General features: G+C 44.8%; 1 pseudogene; it reads right to left on the bottom strand.

The window, feature by feature from the left end:
* Positions 1-5,873: 5,873 nt before the first annotated feature.
* Positions 5,874-15,237, bottom strand: LOC110144410 (pregnancy-associated glycoprotein 1-like; annotated as a pseudogene).
* Between the last annotated feature and the right edge of the window lie 449 nt (positions 15,238-15,686).

Here is a 15,686-nt window from a genome sequence, read left to right as displayed (position 1 = left end):
TATCTCTAATTTTTTTGAAGAGATCTCTGGTATTTATCATTCTAATGTTTTCCTCTATTTCTTTGCATTGATCACTTAGGAAGGCTTTTTTTTTTAAATCTCTTCTTGCTATTCTTTGGAACTCTGCATTCAGATGGATATGTCTTTATTTTCTCCTTTGACTTTTCCTTCTCTTCTTTTCTAAGTTATTTGTAAGATTTCCTCAGACATCCATTTTGCCTTTTTGCATTTCTTTTTCCTGGAGATGGTCTTGATGTGGTAGGCACAGATCAAAAACGAAGATCACGGCATCCAGTTCCATCACTTTATGACAAAAACCTGGATAAACAATGAAAACAGTGACAGCCATTATTTTCCAGGCTCCAAAATCACTGTAGATAATGACTGCAGCTGTGAAAAAAGAGACGCTGGCTCCTTGGAGAAAATCTATGAAAAACCTGACACCATACTAAAAAGCAGAGACATTACTTTACCAGCAAAGGTCTGTATAATCAGAGTTATGGTTTTGCCAGAAGTCGTGACTGGATGTGAGAGTTGAACCATAAAGAAAGCTGAGCACCAAAGAATTGATGCTTTTGAAGTGTGGTGTTGGAGAAGACTCTTGAGAGTCTCTTGGACTGCAAGGAGATACAACCAGTCAATCCTAAGTGAAATGTGTCCTGAATATTCTTTGGAAGGAACGTTGCTAAATCTGAACTTCCAAAACTTTGGCCAATTGATGAGAAGAACTGACTCATTAGAAAAGACCCTGACACAGGGAAAGATCAAAGGCAGGAGGCAAAGGGGAAGACAGAAGAGGAAATTGTTGGGTGGCATCACCGACTTGATGAACATGAGTTTGAGCAAGCTATGGGAGTTGGTGATGGACAGGGAAACCTGCATACTCTACTGCATGATACAGCAAAGAGTTGAACATGACTGAGAGACTGAACTGAACTGATGTACAGAGGACATCAGGGAGCAGGCAGAAGTCTTTGCAGAAGGTGGAAGGATCAATATCTGGATAGCTGACAATGATGGGTCAACAGGCCTTTTAAAGCTGGAGAAGCTGTAGGGAAGCAATTCTATGCCAGGTGAAGAGAATGGTAAAAGAAAGGCAGGGCAGCAGTGCTGGGATTTCCCAGAGGACAAGATCCCTGTTCGATTAAACTTTATCAATACTCAGTATTGTTCAGTGATTGGAAACATGAGTTTTGTTTTGGAAGTGGTAGAGCAATAATCAATGGAAGGACTGTGTTGAAGGTGAAGCTCCAACACTTAGGCTCTCTGATGTGAAGAGCCAGCTCATTGGAAGAGACCCTGATGCTGGGAAAGATTGTGGGCAGAAGGAGAGGGGTCAAAAGAATGAAATGATGATTAGGCATCACTGACTCAATAGTCATGAGTTTGAGGAAACTCTGCAAAACAGTGAGAGCCAGAGAAGCCTGTTCTGTTTCCGTACATTTAATCACAAAGAGTCAGACATGACTTAGCAACTGAATAATACCAATGAGAGCAGAGGGCCCAGTCAAGCCTGTTGCCCTGGTGGGAGTGGCGAAAGATTTAGGTGGAAGGGGAGGCTTCCCATCCTCTGGTGCAGGTCCTTGAATCCAAGACAAGGAGCACAAGATTTTGAATGTGTTACCAAACATTGTTTTCTGAAAAAAAAACAAAAAAACTGTTTTCTGCAGGAGTGAGAACTTTGACTGAGTTTGTTCTATAGATTTTACTGAAGGATGTGGAAGGGATATGGAGTGGGCTGAGTCTGAAAAAACCAGGTGACCAGCTGCTGGAGGGTGAGGCATGTGGTAAACATTCAGCACTAGGTGGAAAACGAATCCAGAAAAAGTGTCCCTTCTGGAGTGTATATACCAATGTATCAGATTGTTTCAGCAGATCACTTCTGTGCTGTTTTGAGGCAAGCGAGAAACGCACAATGGTTGGTTTGCTTTTGTCAATTCCTGTGGGTAGTTAGATGACTCAGTGTCTGGTTACTTCATTGCATGGTTGGAATCATGCTTGGGAAAGAAAACTAGATGAGGTCCACATATATTTTATCGTTAAACAGCAAGCATAGGAAGGTTAAGGCAACTGTAGGTAATTTAAACATGAGGGGCCAAATGGGGACAGCTTCATTTAACAGGCTGAGATTGAACTGTACAGGTTACCATAGTTGATGCTATGACAAGTAGCCATAACAGCTACTTGTTGCTATGCTGGAGATGTGGGAAACTGACAAGAGACAAAGAGCCTTTTTGGCTTTCCTTTCAGTGTGATTTCAGGGGATAAGTAGTTGACAAGGAAAGGCTGACTGGTAAGGCTGAGGAAGGGATTAATCTGAGCCACCAATCATTAGCTCTTGTGGGGATCCAGAAAACAGAAGCATCAGCTCAGTCAGAGTTCTGTGTCATTGCTTAGAAATAGATGTCATTTGGCTTGAATCAATATTTAGCCTTGGGGATGGCAGCCATAACCTCTAAGCAGTAGATTCCCTTCTCCCCGGCTGGGAGGATAATTCATATTTGTTCCAGACTCAGGAACCCAGAAAGTCCTCTCAGTGCCATGTGTTCTCAGCAGGCACACATGCAATCTAGAAGGTGGAATTATCATCATGGTGCCCATTTTCAGATGAGAAAACTGAGGTTAAGGGACTTGATCAAGGTCACACAGCTAAGTATGTGAAAAGCCAAGCACAAACCCAGGGTAACAGTCCTCAAATTGTGTGTTTTTGCTCCACACCCACTGGGAGTGGTGGGTGGTAATCTGGCACCAATGCTTAGGCAGAAGAAGCAATATTCAGGCTTAAATTGAAGAAAGTAAGGAAAACCAATGTAACATTCAGCTATGACCAGAATCAAATGCCTTATGATTATATAGTGGAGATGAAAAATACATTCAAGGGATTAAGTCTGGTAGCCTGAGGAACTATGGATGGAGGTTTGTAACATTGTGCGGGAGGTGGTCATCAAAGCCATCCCCAAGAAAAACAAATGCAAGAAGGCAAAGTGGTTGCCTGAGGAGGCCTTAAAAACAGCTGAGAAAATAAGAGAAGTGAAAGGCAAAGGAGAAAGGGAAAGATATACCCAATGGAAAGCAGACTTCCCATGAATAGCATTCATTGGAATGAATAGCAAGGAGAGATAAGAAAAGTCTTTGTAAGTGAACAGTGCAAGAATTACTAGAAAACAACAGAATTGTAAAGAGTATAGATCTCTTCAAGAAAACTGGAGATACCAGAGGAACACATCATGCAAACTTGGGCACAATAAAGGACAGAAAACTCAATGACCTAACAGAAGCAGATAGATTAAGAAGAGGTGGCAAGAATGCACAGAAGAACTATACAAATATGGTCATAATGACCGGGATAGGGAAGATGCTGGGGTAACTCACATAAAGCCAGATATACTAAAGCATGAAGTCAAGTGGGCGTTAGGAAGCATCACTACAAGCAAAGCTAGAAAAGGTGCTGGAATTCCAGCTGAGGTGTTTAAAAATCCTATAGAATGAAGCTGTAAAAGTGCTGCATTCAATATGTCAGCAAATTTGGAAAACTCAGTCATGGCCACAGTGCTGGAAAGGGTCAGTTTTCATTCCAATCCAAAAGAAAGGTAATTTCAAAGAATGTTCAACCTATCATGCAATTGCGCTCATCTCACTTGCTAGCAAGGTAATGCTCAAAATCCTTCAAGCTAAGCTTCAACAGTACATGAACTGAGAACTTCCAGATGTACAAACTGGTTTGAGGAACCAGAGATCAAATTGCCAACATCGATTGGATCAAAGAGAAAGCAAGGGAATCCCAGAAATACATTTTCATCTGCTTCACTGACCATGCTAAAGCCTTTCACTGTGTGGACCACAATTAACTATGGAAAATTCTTAAAGAAATGGGAGTACTAAATCACCTTACCTTTCTCCTAAAATGTCTGTATGTAGGTCAAAAAGCAGCAGTTAGAATCAGATATGGAACAACTGAAAGATTTAAAATTGGGAAAGAAGCGTGACAAGGTATAGATTGTCACTCTGGTTATTTAACTTATATGTAGGGTGCATCATTCTATATGCTAGTCTGGATAATTCCCAAGCTGGAATCTAGATTGCTGGGAGAAGTATCAACATCCACAGATATGAAGATTACACCACCCTAGTAGCAGAAAGCAAAGAACTAAAGACCCTCTCGATGAGGAGAGGAGATGAAAAACCTAGCTTAAAACTCAACATTCAAAATCTATTCACAAAAAGATACTCACCATTCATGGCATCCAGTCCCACCACTTCATGGCATATATATGAGGGAAAAGGGGAAACAGTGACATATTTTATTTTCTTGGGCTCCAAAATCACTATGGACCTTGTTTGCAGCCACAAACTTAAAACACACTTGCTCCTTGGAAGGAAGAAAGGCTATGAAAAACCTGGACAGTGTGTTAAAAAGCAGAGACTCACTTTGCCACAGAGTTCTGTAGTGTCAAAACTATGGTTTTTCCAGTAATCATATACAGATGTGAGATGTGAACCATAAGACAGGGTGAATGCCAAAGAATTGAGCTTCTGAACTGTGGTGCTTGAGAAGATTCTTGAGAGGCCCTTATACAACAAGGGGATCAAATCAGTCAATCTGAAAGGAAATCAACCTCTGATCCCTGCTGTCTCAGCTGAGGCATCTACTGAGGGCCTCCAGGTGTAAAGAACGGATGCTTCCACTGCAAAAGTGCCTAACCATGGCAGCACCAAGCAGAGTTTGTAGCTCCACCCCCAGAGGAAGCTCAGAAAGGCTGAAGGCTCTATGTGTCATGGGTCCCCTGATACTAGCATTGCATTCTCCCCACAGCATTGGAGGACAAGGAAGGGGTATTTTGGGCCCTGGAGGAGGGGGATGGCTCAGGGATCCACTGGGACCACCACTTAACAAGTAGGACTGGAAAGGACAGAGCAGGCATATGTGGCAGAGAGCTGGTGACTGGGGTGTGGTCATAAAAGGGAACCAGCTCTGCATGAAGTACCTCACCCAAACTACCCTGGAGGAGAAGCCCAGTGATAAGGTCATCTGAGTTTTGATGAAGAGAGTCTATATCATTACCCCCTTAGAATTCCTCTGAATGAGGAGGTGGTGGAGTTGGTGGGTCATCACAAACTCTTCCATGGCCTACACCATCCCACAGTCAATATCCTTGTGGCTGCCTCTCCCCAGCTTCAGCCATGTATTTCTGGAGGAAACTGAGAATCATGTGTGTCCTCTGGGTCAGAGCCAATGACCATGAAAAGCCAATAATAGGACCCCATGACCCTGCCTGATTGGCTCATCTGGGGCTGTACACGTGATTTGAGGTGGGTCACTCAGAGAACACACTTGAACTCTGATGTCTGCAATCTTTTTCTTTATTGGAGATGCCTTCAGGATATAAAACCCTAGGGCAGGTAGCTTGGACTCCCTCACTAGGTGTAGAAGCCTTAAGGAAGAAAGTTGTCAGGCTAAGACCCCCAAAGAAGAGTGAAGGGAAAGAGCGAGGGTGAGAAAGAGAGAAGAGATGACTTCTGATTTCTTGGGTCCAGCCACTAAGATCTTTATATTTGCTCTGAGTCTTGTTATCTGGATTCCCAGAATCATTTCAATGAGTTTCCCCATTCTCCAAGCCAATTGGAGTTGTCTCCTCTCAATTGTGACTTAGAACTTATTCTAGATCCTTCCTGATCATTGTACACCTCCCAGACAAAAACATAGGCACCCATTTGTTTCAGCACCATGATGAGTGAAACCCTTTATTCTTTACTGAGAACAGGGTGTGCAGACCACCAAATACAGTTCACCAGCATCTTGGGCAGGAGTGCCCTAAATGTGAGTGAGTGTTTGTTAGGAGCAGCCGTACTGATTCCTATGCCACTCCAAGCATTTACAGTGCCTGTGCCAGGCCAATCCTGTCATTTCCTTGATCAAACACTGAGAAATGCAGTCTCAGGAAGACGTCACCCAGGATCCAGGTCTCTGTAGATGTACTCACTGTGTTCTCTTTAAATGTGGTATGGCAGTGGTCTCTAGAATCCTGAGGGAGTCAGAGACACACACCAGTCAGCCTGAGCCCTTATGTGCGACTCCCACAAATATCCAGACCCAGAACATTTCTTGGTTATATTTCCCTCTTTTGGTAAGTATCAAGGGATTTTCTCATTAGCAGGAGATATGTGAGAGTTCATCCAAAACCAAAAAGGGCCCATACATGCAGTTGCCATGAGGAAGGCTGTGGGAGAAGGGAGAAAGTTGGGGAAACAGAGGAATGATAAAAAACAAAGTCCTACTGTAGAGCTACAGTAAGGAACTATATTCAACATCCAGTGATACACAACATGAAAGAGAATAAGAAAAATTATATATATATATGTATAACTGAGTCACATTGCTGGACAGCAGAACTTAAGGCGACACTGAAGATCAGCCACACATCAACACAATTTTTAGAAAAGAACAAGAGTGTCCATAGTTCTCATCACTCCCTGTTTCTTTCCTCCTGACTCCCGCTGCTTGTTTTCTCTACAGAGAATGCAGGTTCTCCTCCTGTATCCCCACAATCAGTACTTTATTAAAAAACTTTATTTTGTATTGCAGTATAGCTGATTAACTATATTCTGGGTTTTAGGTGGACAGTAAAAGACCTCAACCATATGTATCCATGTATCCTGTTCCCAAAGATACCCCTCCCATCCAGGCTGTCATATAACTGAGCGGAGTTGCCTGTGCTACACACTAGCTCTTTCTTGGTTATCCATCTTAAATATAGCAGTGCCCACAACTCGTTCTTAAAGACTTCACTCAAGAACTCTGGGAAGCCTCCTTCAGCCCACACTCACCCTCTTTGGTCACTCCAGGCTTGGTTGGGTAACATACTCTGGTTCCCCATTCCCACCAGCCAGTCCGTAGCTCTCATCACCCCTAGTAAATCCCCAATGCACAATGCAGATCACCTTAGGATGCCATTTGCATGGAATCCAGTGCAGTGTTGCCTAGAATTAAGCAACCCTCCATATGGCTCCATGAGTTTGTGGTTTTAGAATTCCTGAAATTCCCTCCCTTCCTCAAAGCTTTCTTTGAGCCCACCAGCCTGCTCTGAACTCCTATAGGGAGCTGACATGAAGCATCCATCCTTTGCTAGGGCTGAGCAGTCACTGTGCACCCTTCATTCCTCTTAGCATCCAACCTCCCCACAGAGGGGCCAGGTACCCCAACTCACAAAGGGGACACCTGGCCAGAGCAAGGGGAAGATGGCAGCCAAGAACTAGGCTGACCATGTAATTTATCATCCAAACCAGGAAAACTGAGAGAAGGGGAGGGAAAGTGTTAATCCCTGTGGTGGGACAGCACACTGGGACTGTCCCCAGCCATTCTCCTTGTCACATGGCTTATTTCAGGGACTGCTAGCGCGGAATTCCCGGGTTCATGCATCTGAGGTTTCATTTTGAACTGAAGCTCCTTGAACACTGAGGACTTCAGTGTTCCTCTCTCGTTGTGGCTCCCACCATGCCAGCGTGGTGTGGCATTTCCACATTTATTTCAGGATGATCAGTGTCCCAGACAGGCCTTAACTCTCAAGTGGTTGGTGTTGTGGGAGGTTCTGGCCCAGCCACAGGGCTCAGCAGTATCTGCAATAGTGCGAGATGGCCTGCAGAGGGCTGCCTCCTCCCAGCAGCAGCCCAAGTGTTATTTTTTTTTTTTTTAATCTTTCATTTTATTTTTATTTTTTTTATTTATTTTTTTTCTTCCATTTATTTTTATTTGTTGTAGGCTAATTACTTTACAACATTGCAGTGGTTTTTGTCATACATTGAAATGAATTAGCCATGGATTTACATGTATTCCCCATCCCAGTCTCCCCTCCCACCTCCCTCTCCACCCCATCCCTCTGGGTCTTCCCAGTGCACCAGGCCTGAGCACTTGTCTCATGCATTGAATTCCTATTTGAGAACCACCCCACAGGGTTCTCCCTCACCTTGAGGATGTAGGCTTGAGCTGGCACTGGGTAGTTGGTACCATTGATGGTGAAGATAATAGAGGGCAGGGTATTGACCACAAAACATGAAACGTAGTGCTGTTAGAGAGAGAGGGAGAGAGGTTGGCCCTGGAGATGATTGTTGTGTGTGGAGACTGGGGGTGACCCTGCGGCATGACTCTTCACCTCGGAACCCTGTGGTGTAACACCGATGAGCTTCTGGATGTTATTGATCAATCTTCTTGGGCCAAGGATCAGTGATGTTCCGGTGTCCTCAAGAGCCTCGCAGCTGCCAGAACAAGCAATAACCTATCTTTTATGGAGATGCTGAGAGACAGTGGAACAAAGCGGGCATCGAAGTCACTCTGAGTCTCTCCAGAGCTGCCCCCTTCCCAACTGTCTTCTAAACAGACCTTTGTCTCTTGTCCTGAATATTTTTCCCTGCTCTTGACAAGCCACCTTCCTTGACATCCTTGAATGCAGTACTTGAATACACTATGATGTTTGTACCTTGACACAAGCTGGTTTTCCTTCCTAGAAGACTTCCCTCCCCTTTGACTAGCAAATTTCTTCTCATCTTCCAGATTCCAGCTTAATTGTCATGGACTCAGGGAAGTCTTTCCCCCAGTGTTTATCAGTCTCCTTTCTTGACACTCTCTGTAGACCCTTCCTTACGTCTAGCATGTACCAAAGTCACAATTCACCAAGTGTGTGTGTCATTTCTGTGCATCTGCCTTCTTAGATGTGAGGGCGAATTTTATTCTTGTTGTCTCCCTAAAGTGCCTGGCACACAGTGGATGCACAACGCTTGTCTGTTTAGTAAGTGAATGAAGACTGTGAAAATAATGAATGAGAAAGATCCAGAGAGTTGTATCTGGTGGGGAGCAAATAACCGGTCAACCACAGGGTGAAGATGGAGATTCGCAGGGCAGCAGATTCTCACAGTGGTGGGAGAGAGGGGCTCTTCGGGGAGAGGGTGTCTCCCAGCATTGCTCCTACAACCAGCTCAAACCCTGAGACCCTGGCCAGGAAATACATGACTAGCACATGGAAACTCCACACATGGAAACTCCAAAGGACAGGTCAGCTTTTGTCTGAGCATATCAAACAGATTTCTATCAATTATTGACTCTTATCCTCAGGTAGCTCCTGAATCCCATCTTTCTGATTATCTCAGTTATAGCCCCTGCCCCACTATGTGCCCAGGGATGTGGGGTGACTTTTTTATTAGTTGCTTTCACATCCTAAGAATGCAGCCAAACTCTCTCCATTGCTGGGTAGCTTCTCCATAAGGAAACCAGTTTTCCCCATTTGTTCAAGATTGTCCCTGTTTTTAAACTGACATTTATCTGTACTGAGAACTTCCTTTGTCCCAGGTAACCCTGGACAATTGGTCATCTTATAACGCTGTCCAGGCTGGTGAAATCCTCCCTGATCCTGTTCATTTGTTCAAGACTCTCCCTGTTTTTAAACTGACATTTATATGTACTGAGAACTTCCTTGGTCCCAGGTAACCCTGGACAATTTGTCATCTTATAACGCTGTCCAGGCTGGTGAAATCCTCCCTGATCCTGTTCACCACACTGTGGAGTCCTGTGACAGTGCTCCCCACCTCACAGGGCAGCGGGTGCAGCCCTCTCCTAGCTACAGAGACCTCTCTGGACCCTGTGAAGACCGTGGTCAGAGCCCTGGTCAGATGGCCTGGGGATTATGAACCCATGGGCACCTTGTGTATCTATGTGCTTGTGTGTTTGTGTCTATGTGTGTTTCTGTGTGTCTCTGACAAGCTATGCATGTTTATATATGTCTCTATGTATGTTTATATGTGTCTGCTTGTGTGTTTCCATGTGTCTGTGTGTCTGTCTGTGTCATTGTGGATGGTGTATATTTTTGTGTGACTATGTGTCTGAGAATCCATTTGTGTGTGTCTGCCTGTGTCCATGTACAGTAGTGGGAGCATCCCTTGGGCTGACCCTCAGAGGGAGAGGCTTACCGGTCCATGTGTACACGCCAGTCACCCGCTTGGGTCAATGGTACCCAGTCGAGCTCTCCCTTGTAGTAGAGGTGGTCCACCCCATGAAACATCAGCACACTGCCTTGCACCCTGCATGTGTCGACAGAAGAGAGGAGGGGATCTTTGGAGGACAGTAGCAACAGCACTGTCTGAGAGCTTTGCTTCTCCATCCATCAAGGCCCTAATAAGATGCAGAAATCGAGGCTAGGAATGATTGAGAACCAGACTGAGGTCACTTACTGGCTAATGAGTGGCACAGAGGAGGTTAGAAACTGAGTCACATGGTTGGGATCCACCCCCTATGTCTTCTGAAGAGGCCCTGGACCTCCTGTGACATGAGTCCTCAGACACACTCAGAGGACAGGGTGCTGAAGCATTTTGGCTCTCTCCTTGTCCAGCTTGTCATTTTTCAGGAAAATCAAGGCCTGGGAGTGCTAAGGGTGTGGGTTCAGGTCACCCAGAGTTGGCTCCCCTGCCTGTGACCTCTACTGTCCAAAGGGCCCCACACTCAGAAGGGAACCCACCTCTGCTCTCCCTGTCTTAAATGCCTAATATTTCTTGAACAAGGGGTCCCACACTTTTTTTTTATGTCCCACATTTTCCTTTTTCACTGGCTGATGCAAATAGGGTAGCTAGTCCTGGGTTCTCAGTGAAATGCTAATGAGGAAGGAAAGCTACCCACCATCCTCCTTCCTTCCTTATCAAATTCATAAGCAAATCCTATTGCCTTTTCCTCCAGCTTATTTCCTGTTGTCTTCCATTAGTCTTCCTCCTCCCTCATCCGCCTAGACCAAGTTACTGATCTTGAGCCCAGGAGCACGGTTGTGTTCCAATACAACGTTATTTATAAAAGCCAGTGGTGAAGCTAGGTGTGGCCCTGGGGCTATAGTTATCCTGGGTTAGATTATCTCTCAGAATACTTCTTTATCAAGTGTTCTATAATTTTTGTGCAACGGAAAGCATCTTACAGCTAATTTGGAGAAAGGCATTGTCCATCTCAGACTTACTTCCTCTAGTAGAAGACAAAAACAGGCTCAGAAATGACGCCTTGATTCTTCAGGTTCTCAAAGACGGGGATAGCTCCAAAGATGGATAGGTCAGTGTAGTTCAAACCCAATATGCCATCAAAAGGTACACCCTCACACCTGTATTCCCCCATGCTTAGACCGAATTGCTGGTCAGTACTTAAAAGGTCCCCAATCTGTGGGACAGAAGAGTGTTCCTACTTACATATATGTGAAGTGGGGCTAGGACTGGAATGGAGTGCATTGCCATTAGAACCTCAGAGAAATATTGAGGCTGGGCTGTATTTTCGGTAGGCCTCAGATGGTTAGACCAAGCTGGGAGGGGAATTTGAGATCCATTTGTGAGAGGCTGTGAATTTTAAAACATCTGCGCCTCTGATAAACACCACCTGAGTGGGTCCAATTGGCCTGGTAGTTTCTGTACAGGTTGGGAAACCAAGAATCAGGCCAGGTGCCCCCTTGTGGACAAAATGAGTCAAGACCAAGGTAGCCTTCTCCTTGGCATCGCTGTGACCTAATGACAGGGATGGACTGCATTCTCTGTAAGGTACTGTGGATTCTGCATCTGTCCAGGAAGGCAAAAGCCGAAAATACAATCTTGCTTGCAGGGATCTATGAAATTACTGCCTGGGAAATTCACTTTTGGGGATATGTGTGTGTTTGTGTAGTGTATGAGAGAGAAAGAGAGAGAGAGGAACTACTCAAGTGCTTTTGTGAGGCAGGCCATAGGTTTTATTAGACTCTCAAGTATCCTCTACAGTGAGAACTCATTTACCAGGCCTCCTGACTTCTCTGGCCTCCAGTTTCCCAGTCAGGATGCCGAAGCCCTTGACAGTCCCGAGGGGCCCTAGATCAGTTTTATCCTGTCCCCAAACACCCCACAGCAACTGCAGTCCTGAAAAGCCAGCCTAGCTCCATCATTTACCATATGTGTGATCTCAGCAAGGCCCTTGCTGTCTGCGCCTCAGTTTCCTCATATGTCTCATGAGCTAATCAGACCACCTGCTATGTGGGGTTGTTGCAGGATTAAAACAATTATTACCTGAAAGTGCCTGGAACAGTCTGTGAATATAAAAGTGGGTGTTTTTTTCCCCTCTTCTCACTCCCAGCAAAATGAACCTTGAACTGCTCATGGGCAGAGAAGCTGCAAGTCCCCATCTCAAGCCACTCTCTGGGTTAGCTAATCTGTTTACTCGTGTGTCACCACAGGCACTGCCTCCCCAGGGACAGGATCCTGTGGGTAAGATGGCCAATATTTATGGGAGTTAGGCTAGGAAGGGTCCTGCCAGAAGGTCCTGCATCTGTTTTGCAAGCAGTGGTCACTCCATAGGCAGTCCTGACTCAGCTTCTGTTTACACTGTTACCCGAATGGTGTCATAAGCAAAAATTCCTTCATGCTCCCAGATCCATATGCGATGCTGAAGGTCTTTTGGGTAGGCTGGAAGGTGGAAGACTCAAGACGTCTGAACCTAACTTGTATAGCTGCAGACAAAAGAGATGAGTGTCATCAGTGCCAAGGGCAAAGCAGAGGGACAGGGCAAGTGAAAGATTCTCCACGTACAGGGTGTCTGTACTCACAAAAGGTTGGACTGGTGCAAAAGAGGGAGGGTACCCACAAGTCAGATGAGCCTGTGTCAAAGATAACCTAGAATTCCTGAGGGGGTGTTCCAATACCCACATAGAGCATCTACAGGGAAAAGGAGGGAGTGGGTAAGTGCAGAACTGGCTACCCTCTATTCCCACACTCATGCCTCCCTTTGGGTGTCACATATCTCTTGAGATCACTTTCCAACCACTGTGCAGCTCACAGCCTTTGATCACAGAGATGCTTGCATTTGATATTTTTTGTGCGTGCTACATAGTATGCAGAATACTGACTGTATAACAGGGCATTGAAGTGCTACCTCCTGCATTGGAAGCGCAGAGGCATAACCACTGGACTTCCAGGACCACTGGACACCCTGGGAAGTTCTGGTGTCTTCATTTGAGAAACTCTGTAGGCTCTTCAAACCCAGCCTTAGTGCCCCCTTCTCCAGGAGGTCCTTCTTGATCAACCTCAGCCACTCCCTCTAAACTCAGACCACATCCAATCAACACCACACAGGTGACCCTTTCATTTGACATGTATTTACTCTTTGACTATCTCTCAGGCTGGCATGGGCATTCTTGAAAAGAAAATAAGCTATTTTTTCTAATCTAAAAACAGTAACCAATGTGTTAGATACTTATGGCCTTGCACAGAATACGGGTTCAGTAACTTTTTCCGGCTGTGGTTCTTGCATCTGTGGAAACTGAATTCCTCTGCCTGGGGATTCGCAATTGCTTTGCAGTTTGTTCTACCTTCTGATCAGAGATGGTTCACTCTTCATCTGTAACTAAGTGACTCACTTAGTTCAGAAGGAACTGCTGCTGCTGCCACTGCCACTAAGTCGCTTCAGTCATGTCCGAGTCTGTGCAACCCCATAGACAGTACCCCACCAGGCTTCCCCTTTCCTGGGATTCTCCAGGCAAGAACACTGGGGTGGGTTTCATTTCCTTCACCAATTCAGGAAAGTGAAAGTGAAAGTGAAGTTGCTCAGTCGTGTCCGACTCTTAGCGACCCCATGGACTGCAGCCTTCCAGGCACCTTCATCCTTGGGGTTTTCCAGGCAAGACTACTGCAGTGGGTTGCTGTTGTCTTCTCCTCAGAAGGAACAATCTCCCTCAAACTAATGACACATCTTTGACACAGAAATGGATGTTTACCTGCCACCTGCCAATTTCTGGGCCCAGTCACCAAGACCAGGAGTTGAGGATGAGAGTGCCTTCTCCTCTGGGTGGGGCCCCTACGCCCAGGGTTTCCATGTCCTGCAGGAGCCCTGGTCCCAACATCCCATGTGGCATCTCCAAATGAACCCAGTGCTAGGCTAGAGCACCAGGGGCCCATGTGGAGCACCATCCTCCCAAAACACTCACTTCCATGATGTTCCTCAGCAGGGGAATAGTTATATTTGAGCCACGAGAAGAAATCTGAGACAGTCTGTAAGCATGTTCCTTCAGGAAATTGTTCAGCATGTTTTTTTCACTGAGGGTATTTCTCATGGTCTTCACTTTCATTAGAGGTATTCTTTACAGAACATTTGACAAAGAAAACAAAGAAGAAACTACAATTAACTGTCAGTGTTAAAGTATAACTGTCATTGTAATGGCACTGTGCATTTTCCAATCATTTTTATGAGGCACATCAGAATGTTATGCATATACCATGGCAAAGACATAGGTTTGATTACAGGTTCTGTTCTGTAATGTTAGGTAAGCCATATGACCATGTGGGGTCTCAGTCTCCCCTCAGTAAAATGGTGGAATGTAATGATTCAAACCCTCCAAATAGAATATTTTGGGGATAAGTGAAGTGATGCATATAAGGTACCTAATAAATAGGAAGTCTCAACAATGACAGCCATTGGCATTGCTGTTGCCATCCCACTGTATCCTTCTCATAGAAGCTCAGGGAAGGAGGTAGAAGGGGGATTCCTATCCTCTTTTACAAGGGAGGAATTTGAAATGCAAGAGGTTTGTGAATTGGCTGTGGTCACACTGCTTGTCAGATATAAAACAGATATAAAAAGATATATATATCTTTCTCCAAGTTGAAAGAGAAGAGAGAGTTGAAAGAAGAATCCAGGAGATAGGGAACAAGTTAGGGAAATGTAGAGGCTCGAGAAGGAAGGATGAGTCAAATGAAAAATTAAAAGAAAACAACACAGAGACAAATACACTCACAGAGACTTCCAAAGAGATGGAGAGGACAAATGATAGTGATACAGAGAATCAGACATAGACATATACACACTGAAGTAGAGAGGGAACAAAGAGGACATGTTAAATAAAAGGTAGAAAAGTGCTATTCCACAGGACCACACCTACATCTGCATTGACTGTGCACTGAACAATTGCAAGGACTTCCAATTTCCATAGGTCATGACATGACTGGACCCCAAGAGTTGTGCAACTCTGCAAATCTACACCAACCCTTGGGACCCACAGTTCCTATAGCAAGGGACTTATCAATAAGTAAGAGTTGAACTTTAACACTGTCAGGGAAATATTCCATTGCCTTCTAAACCTGATGGGTGGAAAAATAACCAGATGAAAAGAAAAATCACAGAAAGAAATATGATGTGACTTACAGTCCGCATACTTACATGACTCTGCAGTCTGAGAAGGCCACAAGCCCGAAGAGCGCAAGCCAAGTCATGCTTCTTTCCTAGCTCCAAGAACTCAGGAAAGTTCAGGTTCTTACATGTAGTGGTGACCGGGAGCCCCTAGTTATATATGCTCTGACATGCCCTAGTTTAGCCCTTTAAGCCACTAGTAGATCTGAAAAAACACAAAGGTCTGGATAAAATCTGTACCTTCATCAGTGTCCTTGGCGAGTGGACTTTGAAGCTTCTCAGAATACAGACAATTGAACTGTAATCTCTTCCTTGAAGCTTGGCTGGAAAATCAAACTGATCTTCATGGACATCTAAGAAGATGGAGAACCTTGCCTACTTGGAGAAACAACTGCTAAGAACATCATGAAAATGGATACTAGGGGCCATGCTCAACATTCGTGGTTTCATGTCATCGTCCTAGCCACTTCATGAGATATGCACTGCTGTCTTCATTGGAGAGATTGCTAGGAGGATAAGTTGTCAAATTGCA

The sequence above is a fragment of the Odocoileus virginianus genome, unplaced genomic scaffold, assembly GCF_023699985.2.
Source record: "Odocoileus virginianus isolate 20LAN1187 ecotype Illinois unplaced genomic scaffold, Ovbor_1.2 Unplaced_Contig_39, whole genome shotgun sequence".
NCBI lineage: Eukaryota > Metazoa > Chordata > Mammalia > Artiodactyla > Cervidae > Odocoileus > Odocoileus virginianus.
Note: the sequence above shows the minus strand (reverse complement) of the source record. Positions and strands in the feature narration are given on the sequence as shown.